The sequence below is a fragment of the Vicugna pacos genome, chromosome 13 (genome assembly GCF_048564905.1).
Source record: "Vicugna pacos chromosome 13, VicPac4, whole genome shotgun sequence".
In the NCBI taxonomy this organism is placed as follows: Eukaryota; Metazoa; Chordata; class Mammalia; order Artiodactyla; family Camelidae; genus Vicugna; species Vicugna pacos.
The window spans coordinates 20,728,686-20,739,637 of NC_132999.1; the positions used below are offsets into that span (position 1 = coordinate 20,728,686).

Genomic DNA, 10,952 nt, shown 5'->3' on the forward strand with positions numbered 1-10,952 from the left:
ACTGTCACAGAGCCTGGACTGTCTTTTTAATTTTAGGTTTTGTGGCAGGCTGAATAACAGCCTTCCAAAGATGTCTATGTCCATGTCCTGATCCCCAGAACCTGGGGACCCTGCAAATATATTATCTTACGTAGGAAGAGGGACTTGGCAGGTGTGATTATGATAAGGGTCTCGAGATGGGGAGATAATCCTGAATTATCCAAGTGGGCCCAATGGTGTAATCACAAGGGTCCTTACAAGAGGGAGACAAGTTCAGAGTCAGCAGTAGGAGATATGACAAGAAGCAAGAAGGTGGAGTGACATCAGGAAGGGGCCAGGAGCCAAAGAATTCAGGTGGCCTCAGAAGTTGAAAAAGGCAGGAAAACAAGGTACTCCCTGAAGCCTGCAGTAGGAACACAGCTCTGCTGACACCTTGATTTTATGGACTTTTGACCACCAGAACCATAAGAGAATACATTTGTGTTGTTTTAAACCTGTAGATTTGTGGTAATTTATTACTGAAGCAACAGGGAGCTAACTGTCATGCCATGATCATTCCTACTGCTGCTCTTTTGCCCAGGCTGTTACCCCTGCCTGAAATGTGTCCTTTTCTTTCTCCCTCTACTTCTCTAAATCTCACTTTCTACTCAAATCCCATTAAAAACTTACGGCAGATAAACTGTTTACCACAGAATCAATAGACCGCCTGACCATACTCTGACATCTATTGCTCATTTATTCATTGATTCCTCAATATTTGTCCAATCTTGCTAGTTGCTGAAGACACTTGTCTTCAAGAAACTCATGGTGTAAGAAAGGAGGCAACAAGTGAATCATTAATCCAGCTAAGAGACAGGTGAATATGGAAGGCTGTGTCTGTGGTAAGGGACCTGCCCACTTGGGGTGGGGAGGGAAGGCGTCATGGAAAAGTTGGTGATTGGGAGGAATTTAGAAGCTTTAGATCTGGAACTGTTCATGTTTCCAGTCTTAACATTTCCAGAGAAATGGAGAAGACGAGTAGCAGAGTGATTTAGGGTGTGGCTCAGGAATCAGCGTTTCTAGATTTAGAACCAAGCTTTGCCTTTCTCTGGTCAGGGTCTCCATCTGTAAAATAGAAATGATGGTGATACTCATACCTACCTCATCAGCTGCATTCTGCTTACAGCAATGACAGTTGCTTAAAGAGTAAGCATTTGGTGTTTATTATTATTTAAGTTTTTCAAAGGCAGATACTGCTGTCATATTGGTCTCTTTTAATGCAAAAGGAATGAATTTTGGATGCATGTTGAATGCACAGACAGTGCTGGGCACGTAAACTGAGGCCTTGAGAGCAGATTTGTCTCTCTCTCTGTTCTCTGTCATCATCTATTTCTGCCTTTAAGCTCACCTTTGTATACACTGCAGGGAAGCACAATGCTTGGTACACAGTAGGTGCTTTATGAATGCTTCCTGACTTGACATGAAGCACTAGAAAAATCTCACTTATAGTTTCACATTTGGAAATGATGGGTGGCTTGTTTTCTTGCTCCTTTTACCTAACCACCTTCTAGGTATTTGGGTTGGGACAGTCATCGTTTTTATAACAGAGCTCACGCTTAAGGTATTGCATAGTGGAAGAGATGGGTTTACCTTGAAGCTAAAGACAGATTTACTGTGAAGCTAATAAAGCGTTAGTCTTGCGTGGACCCCTTCCAAGGCCCTGCATCTAATTTTGTATTTGTAGTGTCATATTCTTTTTTTTTTTTTTAACTCAGAGAGAGCCCCTAGAATTCTATAAACCTCATCCCCCACAAAACCTGGATCTCTCCCAGCACAGGGGCTAGGCCTGTGAACGCTGAAGCCCCACTGTGTGGAGTCAAAGCTAACTCTGCCCCTTACTAGCTGTATGGTGTTCGCAGTTTTCTTATCTGATAACTGGAGTTGATAACAATGCTACCTATTTTGTAGGGTTGTTGAGAGGATCAAATAAATTACTTTCAGCAGGCATCTAGTGAGTGTTAGCGATTGTTATTAACTATGGAGAACCTTAGGACGTTTACGAGACTGTTAAGGCAAGAATAGCAGTTATGAAAAGAGGCCAAAGCAGAAGCTTCATGACAGCAGGAACCATTCGGTCTCGTTTCCCCCCCATATCCCCAGAACTTGGAAAGGGCACACCTGTTGTATTCTTAATCACTATGCCAGGTTGCTTCACTTATTACATGTTATTTCATGGTCTTACATTTTACTTTTTCTCTCCTATTTCTCCAAGTAGATTGTGATAATGGCTTATATTTATATAATACTATGTAGGGTTATTCATTCTTCCATTCATTTATGGCACAAGGGAGGTGCCCAATGAAATATTTCTTGAATTGACTCATGACTAACCTGTCCACACGCAAAAAATTGAAACCTAGTCTTTTATGACTAACTTTTCTTTTACGGTAAAATCGACATGGGCTAAGTCCAAGGTACATTTTGAGAAATATATGAATTATACAAATAGATACACTGAATGCAGAGAGAGAGCACTGTTATCCTCACCATCACAGAGTTATTGATCATCTACTTTGCATAATCACCTGCTATCTAGGGGACAGTGCAGGTGGGCTCAGAAGGGGAAGACAGAGGATACTGGGTAGTGTGATAGAAAGGCATTGATTTAGGAATCAGGGAACCTTGACTCTTCTCTCAGTTTCTTTCTCCCCAGCTCTTTGACCTTGGGTGAACAATTTAACCTCTCTAAGCCTCACTTTGCTCACCTGTAAAAAGGCATTAATAATAGCTACATGAGCTACTTACAAGATTGTTATATTAAATTATGTTTTTTGTGAAAAAGTAATTCTTGTCTACTTAAGAACTACTGTGTGAAATAAGGAACATTTGAAAAAGGAAAGAAAAGAGCCAAGAGAACATATACAAAATGGGAGAGAGGGAGAGAAAGAAAGCTATTCAAAAGGAAAATACTGGATATAGAAAACAAGCAGAGATCCAAAAAGGAAGGGAAGAAGTAAAATTGTCACTATATGCAGAAGATATGATACTATATATAGAAAACCCTAAAGGCTCCACACAAAAGTTACTAGAGCTGATAAATTCAGCAAGGTAGCAGGATACAAGATAAACATACAGAAATGAGTGGCATTTCTATAACAATGAAATATCAGAAAAGGAAAGTCTAAAAAAAAACTTAAAATTGCATCAAAAAATACTTAGAAATAAAGCTGACCAAGGAGGCGAAAGACTGTGAAACACTGAGAACAATAAAACATTGATAAGGGAAATTGAAGATGATTTTAAAAAATGGAACTCTATCCCATGCTCTTGGATTGGAAGAATTAATATTGTTTAAATGGCCATACTACCTAAAGCAATCTGCAGATTTAATGTGATCCCTAATCAAATTACCCAGGATATTTTTCACAGAAATAGAACAAATAATCCTAAAATTCATATGGAATCACAAAAGACCCAGAATTGCACAGCAATACTGAAGAAAAAGAACAAAGCTGGAGTTGAAACCTTCCCAGACTTCAGACAACACTACAAAACTACAGTAATCAAAATGGTGTAGTATTGGCACAAAAACAGACATATGGATCAATGGAACAGAATGGAGAGTCCACAAATAAACCCACACACCTACGGTCAATCAGTCTTTGACAAAGGAGACAAGAATATACAATGGAGAAACGACAGTCTCTTCAGCAAGTGGTGTTGGGAAATCTGGACAACTGCATGTGAACCAATGCAGTTGGAACTCTCCCTCACACCTTACACAAAGGTAAGCTCAAAATGGCTTAAAGACTTAAACATAAGAAAACAAGCAAAGCAAGTCGCATTTGTGTCAAAATAAAATATATGCGACAAGAAGAAATACAACTATGAAATGCAACAAATATTCAAAAAAAAAACTACTATTGCACCTGAAATATAATAAGTGCTCATAAATGTTTACTAAACGAATCAATAGGTCTATGTAAAATTCTATAAATAAGTTACAATCACCACAATCTAAGGAGATAAGACAAATAAAGACATATTGAAGAATATAAGGTAATGTGTAATAAGTGAAAAATTTGGCATGGTGGTTAGGGATACAAATTATTTCTTCAGGATGTATTCTAAAGCTTACCATTTCTCACTACATTCCACCATCTTTTACTTTTTGTATTATTGTAATACATTTTTAACAGATCTCTTTTGTTTCTACTCTTGTCCCTACTACAGTTTATTTTTCACTTAATGGACAGCCTAAGCTTTCAAAAATGTGTATCATATCACATTGCTCCCTCACCGCAAGTCCTCTTCCACCTTCCCATTTACTTGTAGTAAAATCTGAGCTTCTCCCTGTAGCCTGCCACGCCCTATGTGATCTGGCCCCTGCCTGCCTTTTTACAACCTTGTCTTTTACCACGTTTCCCTTGTTCATTGTGTTCCAGCCTCATCGGCTTTGCTGTTCTCTGAACCTAGGAAACCTTTTCCTGCCTTAGGGCCTTTACACTGCCTCCTCCTTCTGCCTGTTCTGCTCTTTCCCCAGACATTTGCACGGCTGTCTTCTCATCATTCAGGTGTCAGTTCATGCAGCCTCATAGACAGGGATTCCCTGTCCATCTGCCTAAGACTGCCTCTCCATACCCCTATTTTATCACTGTCTGAAAATGATAGAGCTCATTTGTTAATTTACTTGTTTACTATGATTGTTGTCTGTTTTCCTTTGAAAAATAAAAGCATCAGGAGAGTGAGGACTTTATTTTCTCTGTATTCCAGCTTCTGTTTCTCTAGTCTTCATTACAAAATTCTTTTCTTTCCCCACTCCTTTATGATTTTTTTTACTTATCATTTTCTTTGTTTCTTTGTTCATTTACTTCCTTATCACACCCATGTCTCCCGTTTAGGAAGGTTAAATCATTTTGGAATTCGTAGGGCCTTGCTGTTCTAGTCTTTTTAAAAGAACAGTGAGTTTTCGTACAGAGGATTCACGTTCCAAAGTTCCCTGGCTCATTCAAGAAAGCCATTGAAATAACAAATACTATTGCCAAAGTTATACATGCTGTAATAATTGGCTCGTTCTCTTCTTAGAAGTCTGTGAAACACTGCCCCATAGCAGACAATGGTGCTTTGCCATGTTGGGTGTGTGTGTGTGTGTGTGTGTGTAAACTTACCTGGGAATGTTTGGAGGTATTGGCGCTATTCTTGGAAGGAGGCATACCTACTTAGAGCACACTGCACCCTTCCTCAGGCCCCATGTTGCCACATTCCTTTTATCCTAAATAACTAGAATGAAAATGTTTATTTTTATCTTAAATGAAAGAGGCTGCATCTCCTTGGCACAGCCCTCATGAACGCCTGCCCATTTGCTTGCTTGCCACTGATTGGCATGGCTACATCCTGGGTTCTGGGTTTAGCTGTTCTCTCTCTGTTGTGGTTCATTTTTCTCCTCTGTTGCTTAATATAACACAATGTGCAGAAAACCCCTGGCACTGTGTCCTGGGGACATGTACTGAATTTTCCCAGGGGATCTTCAGGTCTGTCAAGCATTCTCATGCCTTCTCTGTGCCCCCATAGTGTTTATATATGCCATACTTTACACATTGCTCTTCCTTGGTTTTGCAGGTCACAAATCCCTAACACTTACCCACCACTGCCTAGCCCGGAAGGGCTATCAGTTACCTTTGTCAAATGAGTGCTTTGTGACCATTTTTTATTTTCCCTTTGAGATTTTGATCTTCTTTTGGTGTGAGCATCCACATTTCTACAGGTATAATCAAGTGTAAAGGGAGCATGCATCACCTTGACTTTCAGAGAGAAGACCCTCCCCACAAGACAAATGTCTTTGGCTTTGCAGTGCAGCTTGCCCATGTAAACCTCTTGCATTGTTTGGAGATTCTGTCCCATGCCAAGGATCTAACCACCCACAAGCAGGCATACTGCTGTCCAAACAGATGGACAAGGGAGATAAGCAGGCCAAAGCCCATGGATGAACATGGAATGAAATGGTGCAGAGAAGCCAAGGGTATTGGAAATGAATGCTAGACTTTGCTGCACAGTTTCCAACATAAGGATGAACCAGTGTGGATGAGGTTTTGATACCGAGCTGTGAACAAAGGAAAAGGTAAAGTATCAATGAGAGTGCAGATGTATGAAAGGTCCCAAGAACATGATTAGCTCTGAAATGTTCAAGGAAGCTTAGCAGGGGGACTTAGTGTCATCTTCAGCTGAGTCAATTCTGAAAATCCACTGCTGGGCCAACCACCCATCAATAGTCACTCATTCTTTGTTCAACAAATATTTACTGAGCATCTAACATGTTTGAGACACTGGTAGGCACCAGGAAAGTTAACCTCCAGAACAAGACTCATGTAGTCTGTGCCCTATAAGAACTTACATTCCATTGTTAATTCCATAATTAGTTATTTAATTACCACTATAAGTGCTATGAAAGAGAAGTACAGGAAGCCAAGATGATATACAATGGAAGCCCAGTAGGACCTGGAAAGACATCTCTGAGGAATTAATGTTTAGGTTGAAATCTGAAGAATGAGTGGAAATTAAAGTGGGGGGTGTGTGGTGGGGCAGAGAACTGGAGAACATTCTTTATTATTTTTATTTTTTATTTTCTTAGGAGAACAATTCTTGACATAATAATATTCATTTTATAATGTCTCTTTGAAGTGGCAATTAGCTATGTAAACTCTTGAGAAAGGGAGTTCACTCCCTCTGGAGGCAACACTTGGGTTGCTCTGTCAGTAAGATCTTCATTTTGAATCCAAATCTCTCTCTCTGAATCCTCTGACCTTTGGTCTTATATAACTTCTTGGGCCCTTGTAGAAGAAGCCAACACCCTCTTGTGATAGCAATGGTTCTTCAAGTTTTCTCCCCCGCAGGCAAATGATTTAACCCTGCTGAGCCTCAGATTTTTGTCATCTATAGTTGGGGCTAAGTAATAGTGTCTACCTCACAGGGTTGATATGATGATTACATGGAAGAGTATGTAAAGTGCTTGGTTCAATGCCTGGAACATGCTACATTAGCCAAGTGCTCAATAAATGTTAACTTTGGTATACTTGTATACTCCTTAAAGGTAGGGACTATGTAAAAAAGCAGAGATTTGGAATCAGACAAATTTCAGATCGAAGTCTGGCTGAAACAGGTAACTAACTACAAGTATATGACCAGTTCTTGTAAAAATTGTAAAAAGTCATGGTATCTGTCATTGCCTTTCTGAATTATTGCAAGTAATGAAAGATAATCAAAGGAAAGATTTCAGCACAATGCCTTTCAGATAGTAATTAGTGTTCATTTAATATGTGTTTCCTTTCCCCTTTATGGTCCCACAATGATTTGCTCAGTATGTAGTTGTTTACTGATGCATTTACAATTCAACACCCACCTGCTTCCAAAAAGTATTAGGTCTGTTAGGTAGTAGTAGCTAATAAATATTTGTAAATGAATGGGATGGGCAGATGATGAGATTTGCCTTAACAACCTTTCTCATATGGGAACTGGTGAAGATTTCCCCAGCAAAATGTAGAAACTTGGTGTCTTATAGATGAAGACTGGGGAGACTGCGGAAGACCCAGCCAGGTACTGACACTGGTCTTCTGGGGCCAGCAGCCCTGCTCATGCCTCAAGCTACCTGTCATGAAAAGTCCGATGTCTGCCACCTGTCTCACAGATCTGTCCTGAGGATTAATGAGATCACGTCTGGAGAGCCTTGTGAAGCCTTCAGAAGGAAATTACAGGTAAAAGTCTCATTCCATTGAATTTGGCTACTGGGGAGAGCTCTGAATAACAAGGCTGTGACTAGGTTGTAGTGGATGGCTTTTAAAAATGTTATTTTGTTGATAGTTGATTACAGCCACTTTTAGACACTGAACTAACCTGTGAGATAAGTTCTTCCTCAGGTCCCCACACTTTGTAGAACAGTCTTAAAGACTCTAGAGGATTGTTTGTAATCACCTGGGTGTTTGTTAAAAACACAACTTCCTGGGCTTCAACTTCAGAACCAAAATTTGCAAAACTCCAGGAAGCACTATTTACATGCAACGCAAATGTGAATGGTGCCCCCTGGTGTTGTTCAATGTGGCAGCAGTGCTTTCCTCAGACTCACTGAATGGGGGTTTTTTACATTTTTAACAAGCACTTCAGGCTCATTATCATTGAGAACCACTGTCAACATTCGACAAAGTGTGACTGTTGTCTCCTTCATTGGTTGGAGGGGTGGGAGTTTGCTGGGGGAGAGGGGAACCGAACTGAGTGAAAATGAACTCTTCACAGTTCCACCCAATCACTGAGTAATAATACACCAATTAGGAAAATAATAGCTAACATTTACTGAGTAAATTTACGAATGTCAGGCCAGGTCCAAGGCACTCTATAGCCATTGTCTCATTTAATCCTTACAATAACTTCATGAGGTAAGTATTATTATTGCCTCCATTTTATAAATGAGTAAAATGAAGTTCAGAGAACATAGTTCTCGTATATAGTAAATATTCAATAAATGTCAATTATTATTATGTCTATCTGTGAAAATAGTTTTTAAAATATAAATTCACTGCCTTAATGTCCAGATAAGAACAGCATCATGGATGCCAGTAATGACTGGGGATGGGCACTGGGATAGGCTTGAGTGGGATTTTTGGCGTAGTGTGAAGGTGACAGGCACCAGTGGAGAGGAGAGTGGCAAGGTGAGGAGGTCTTGAATAAAAAACTTGCTTTATCTGGTAACCTTTTCTTTTTTCCCAAGAGTAGAGGAGGAAGCTTTATTCTTCCACACTGCATCCAAAACTGAGCAGGTTTTGTAGTATTTGTCTAGATAGGATAAATAATAAGCTGTGGGTTCTACCAGAAAATATATTTAAGCAAATGCAGAAGTGAACTTTTGGAATATAATGTATTCATAAATTGTGAACTATGACAGAGCAAGTCTGGTAAGAATCTTTTGCAGTAGGCAAATTTAACCAGAGGCTTTTGTAAACTCTGGCTAATATTCTAGGGGTGGGGGTGGGGGAAGAGCACTCAGAGAATTAGTTTCATTTACAGTTCCATTATGGCAGGGATCACCAACCATGTACCAAATACATGCTCCTCTCCTTCCTGGATCCAGACCTTGACTGTATTTTCTGGTTTCTTTTGCAGTTGCATGTGGTTATGTGATGTGGAATTTGAGAGGAGGTGGTATGTACCATTTTCAAGCCTCATAAAACCTTCCACTCATGCCCCTCATGATCCTTCCTCCTTCTGGCTGTCAGGAGTGATGATGCCCAAGGCAACCTTGAAGCTGTGTGTTGAAGATGGTAGAGCTGTTATCAGCCTGGATTCTTGAAAAACTATGTGGAGCAAGCCACCTCTGACCTCAATTCCTTCCCTGGGCTGTCATGTGAGAGAGGATAAACTTTCTTTAAAAATCTCCTGAATTGGGGGATCTGTTTGTTACTGTGACTTAGTTTCATCTAACAAATACATCTGTGGTGGACCTTAATCTTTAATCTTTGATTAGTCATATGCTTTTGTTTGCAGAAAATCTTGTGCTTTTTTTTTTTTTTCTTTTTGGTTGTCGTTACTTAAAAGGTCTGGAGTTTAAACAATGGAGACTCTTACTGGGAGCAAATAACTTTAAAAAAATAAGTGGAATTTTATGAGCAAATAAGGATTGCTCTTCCTTTTGGCAATTTCACTACAAGCAATAGTCATTCAACTTGAAATCAATGGCATTGCCTTAGGCTGATGTTTAATGTAAAGAAAAAAAAGAACCAAATTAATTGTGAATACATTTTCAATTTGTGATTGTCATTTGTGATTATGCCTTACTCACCCTTCTATCAACAAAATAATTAACTACTAAGTGGCAGTCCAGGAGCAGAAAGAAATACTAGAGTTGATTCAAGATCATGTATTTAACACTTAGTGAGGATCTATATGCCAGGCCTGGAGATTCAAATACGAATAAGATATTTTCTTAAGAAGCTGAGGAACACATGCTCTGGTAAGTAACCATTATGACTTTATAAATGGTTCACTTTTAAAGAAGGGGATTTTCTTGTTGTGTAACCGGCATTGACTATTTGCCAATCCACTAGGTTTATAGCAGCTATTAGGATGCTGATAAGATTTTTAATTTATAAAAGCAAGGATTTTGGTTTTGTTCATTGCTCAATAATATTTGTTGAATTTTGAATAATGGAAGGGAATATAATGGGCCATCTAGTCCAGTAACCCATCTAATACTTGCATCTCCTTCAGAGCATCCCCACCCACTCATTGTTTGGTCTGTTTGTGTATCTCTGGAGAAGGAAACATTTCTACCTCCCGAAACATACCCAACTCTGAACAGCTCTTATGTTAAAAAGTTCTTTTTGTAAAGAAGTAAGAGGCAAAATGATAATGGATTATTTTTAAGGAAAAGACTATAGATTTTAGTATTTTTCAATCTTTGCATCATTGTCACTAATAAATGTTTCCTGAATACTACTCTAGGCATTGTGATCAGGGTTGTGGCACAAGAAGCAGGTGAAGAACTTAATTCTTCCAAGGAAATTGTGGTCAAATTAGGAAGACAAGATTTGTACCCCAAGCATGCTTCTGTCTTAGGACATTTGCACTTGCTGTTTCCTCTGCCTGAAATCCTTTTCCCCCAGACACAGTATGGTTCACTCCCTCACCTCTTTGGGTCTTTCTGAAAAGTCACCTTCTCAGTTAGGCTTTTGCTAACCACCCTATTGAAAACTGAGTAACTGCCTCTCCCCCAACAACCCAACACTCCCTATTTTCCTCCCATGCCTTATTTTCTCCATAGCACTTACTATTTGACATGCCAGAAATATTAACAAAATTTTTTCTTCATTATCTGTCTCCCTCCATTAGAATGCAGCCTTCATAAAGACAAGGATTTTTGCCATATTGGTAACTGTTGGCAAATAGTAGTCACTCAATAAATATTTATTGCATATTGTAGAATGAATATGCCCATGGACATACAAACATTA

General features: G+C 39.3%; 1 long non-coding RNA gene across 1 annotated transcript in view; it reads left to right on the plus strand.

Annotated features, from left to right (window-relative positions):
• The window catches only part of LOC116283060 (uncharacterized), a 63,042-nt gene extending 53,594 nt beyond the window's left edge, over positions 1-9,448 (plus strand). The window contains exons 4-5 of the long non-coding RNA XR_012079044.1: positions 7,514-7,706; positions 9,106-9,448. This is a non-coding gene — a long non-coding RNA (uncharacterized lncRNA). The remainder of the gene's footprint in view (positions 1-7,513; positions 7,707-9,105) is intronic.
• The last annotated feature ends 1,504 nt before the right edge of the window (positions 9,449-10,952 follow it).